Source organism: Malania oleifera, chromosome 8 (assembly GCF_029873635.1).
Source record: "Malania oleifera isolate guangnan ecotype guangnan chromosome 8, ASM2987363v1, whole genome shotgun sequence".
Lineage (NCBI taxonomy): Eukaryota > Viridiplantae > Streptophyta > Magnoliopsida > Santalales > Ximeniaceae > Malania > Malania oleifera.
In genome coordinates, this window is record NC_080424.1 from 93,074,013 (window position 1) to 93,076,733 (window position 2,721).

The 2,721-nt window shown below is 33.2% G+C and overlaps 1 non-coding gene across 1 annotated transcript; it reads left to right on the forward strand.

Annotated features, from left to right (window-relative positions):
* The first annotated feature begins 2,312 nt into the window (after positions 1-2,312).
* LOC131163253 (small nucleolar RNA SNOR75) lies at positions 2,313-2,401 on the forward strand. Its single transcript, XR_009139027.1, has one exon. It is a non-coding gene; the product is annotated as a small nucleolar RNA SNOR75 (small nucleolar RNA).
* Positions 2,402-2,721: the final 320 nt, after the last annotated feature.

Below are 2,721 nucleotides of genomic sequence, written 5' to 3' on the forward strand. Positions count from 1 at the left end.
CTGATCTGCATGCTTGTAAATACACATTCATAATATTTTGTATACATATTAAAAATCGCTAGCATAACATATTTCACATACCTTAAATTTGAAAAGCCCCTACTAATTTCTAGCTCTATATTCGTAGGGTTGCCAGTTCAACATCCTGAAAACAGTATTCCCCATAACAAAACATCAGTATTTTTCTACATACTACGTTTCTTATTACTGTGGGGAAAGCAAATACTGAATAAATTGTCTTATCCTGAGTTTGGGATAAATTCTAAACCAACTTTTCCCACGATCAGCTCCGGTAGACTTGTAAAGAACTCCGACAGGAGCGTTGTGGTGACCTCAGATCTTCAATCTGGCGAGAAATGGGGTCAGGATCGAAGAGAGAAGGGGAGGGAAACGTAGAGAGAGAAAGAGAGATGAGAGGTTTCTGCGCTGAAAATTATGCTTAAAATTTGGGTTTCAGCTATTTTTAGGTCTGGATTCGTCGACGAGACACGTCACCTTATCGACGAGTTCTGTAGAAAGTTCATCGACGAACCTGCCCCCTCATCGACGAGTTTCAGTCTGCCTTAAACCCTCTCTCGGTATCTTCTCGTCGACAAGATTCTGAAGAGCCCTCGTCAATGAAACCCCTGTGTTCGTCGATGAGTCCTGTAGAATTTCTTGGGTTATTACATTTAGTATGTATTTATAGATAGAAAAAGTATTATTTCGTATTCCCCTAGTTTACTTGCAGTATTCCCCAAGTTTTTACAAATTTTAGGGACCAAGCAATCAATTTTGGAAACTTTTTTTCGTTGTTTTAAATTTAAAAATTCGAAAGTCAATCGACTAAGACTATTGGGGTTAGTCGCCTGATCTTTTATAATTTAGAGAAATTCCAAACGTAGAATGGACTTAGTCACCTAAGCCTATAAGGTCAGTCACCTGATGCTATTCTGTTTGTTCAATTTATTTAGTATAAAATTATCAGTCAACTGATCAAAGAGACTATTGGGGTTAGTCACCTGATCTTTTATAATTTAGAGAAATTCCAAACATAGAATGGACTCAGTCACCTAAGCCTATAAGGTCAGTCGCCTGATGCTATTTTGTTTGTTCAATTTATTCAGCATAAAATTATCAGTCAAACTGATCAAACTATGTTTGTCGCCTAATGTTACAATATTCCGAAAACTTTATTTTTCAATACTTTAAACCTTTGATTTTGTAAAAACCTAAATGAGACTGATTAAAAATATTTTCTGGTATTTTCAAAAACAAGTCTCTAAGTCTATAATAATTCTTAAAGAGTTTCAAACATTTATATTGAAATTTAATGAAGTACTTATATGAGACTTCTTAATATTCTAACTTTTTATAACACTAAGTCTTCATGCTTTTGCTTCCATTCATTGAGTTTTTCTTGACTTCTTTCTTCAAAGGACTTTAAGTTTCATTTGATTTTCTATCTTTGAGTCCAATCCTTTTAATAAATTTCATCAAACACTTGAGATCTCGAACCTTTTATTAAAACCACTTAAATTCTGAAATATTATTACTTAACCACATATGTTAAATTTCATTGATTTGTTATCATTAAAATAAGATTTTTAAGCCTTGTTAGCCAACATGCTCTACTTGTATATGCATTTTTGGGATCATCACAATTACGATAATAAAAATAATAATTACACTAATAATAATCACTACTATAAAATAATAACAAAACAAAAACAACAACAACAATAATACTAGTAGTTGTTATTATTATAAAAATAATAAAAATTAATAATAGTTACTATAATAATAATAATAATTAATAATAAAATTTATTACTATAAACGGATAACAATGAGAAAAATAATAATAAAAAGTGTAAAAATAATAATAATAATTATTGTATGGAATCGTGCCTGGAAGCCCACCGTGGAGCGGGGGGTGTTTGAACTAAAATTGTCTAGTGGAAAAACGATTTTATTGAGTCCCGACTCCGTAATTTTCCCGATGGAAGCAAAATATTTTGGTAAATCTCGGTGGCTTTGTAGAAGTCTTAAACCCTACGCCTATAAAGAGGAGAGGAAAGCAGAAGACGTTGTACCTCAGCCTCTGCGCGCCGCGGGATACGCAACCTCTCCATCTTCGGATGATTTCTGGGCTTTTTGGTTTGTTTAGCGATGTTCTTGTAGCGTCTGTTAATTGTCTGTGGTCAGTTCCTTCCATGATCATTCACTTACCTCTCTTTCATCAACTTCAATGTGTTTTTGTGTTTTTTGTTTTTTGTTTTTTTTTTCATCAATTCTGGTTAAATAGATAATACTCAGTCGGATGATGGGATTTCTCTGTGATGATCAAGAACGATGACGAGTCCGATTTTATATCCATTCCATTCATCGTGACGACAAATCGAGGCATTTGTCTGAGAGAAATCCCTCTTTCGCATGCTCTTTTTACGCTTGGAAGGTGCCTTGTGTTTGTTTTCGCTATTTTTTCTTCTTGTCTTTTCTTTGTAAGTTTTTTTTTTCGATTTATTTTTTTATTGAGGTTTTAGGCATGCGAGTTTTTCTTCATTCATTATATATATTCCTGAGATTTACAAGATTTCATAGGCATTCCCACGACATTCCCTCTTTTTTGCCCTTTGATTTTGATGCTTTATGAACATATTAGTATTAGATTATGTGGTCATTATTGCAGCTTATATGTTTTTTGCATTTACGGTATCCTGTGTGATTTGGTTTTTAACTT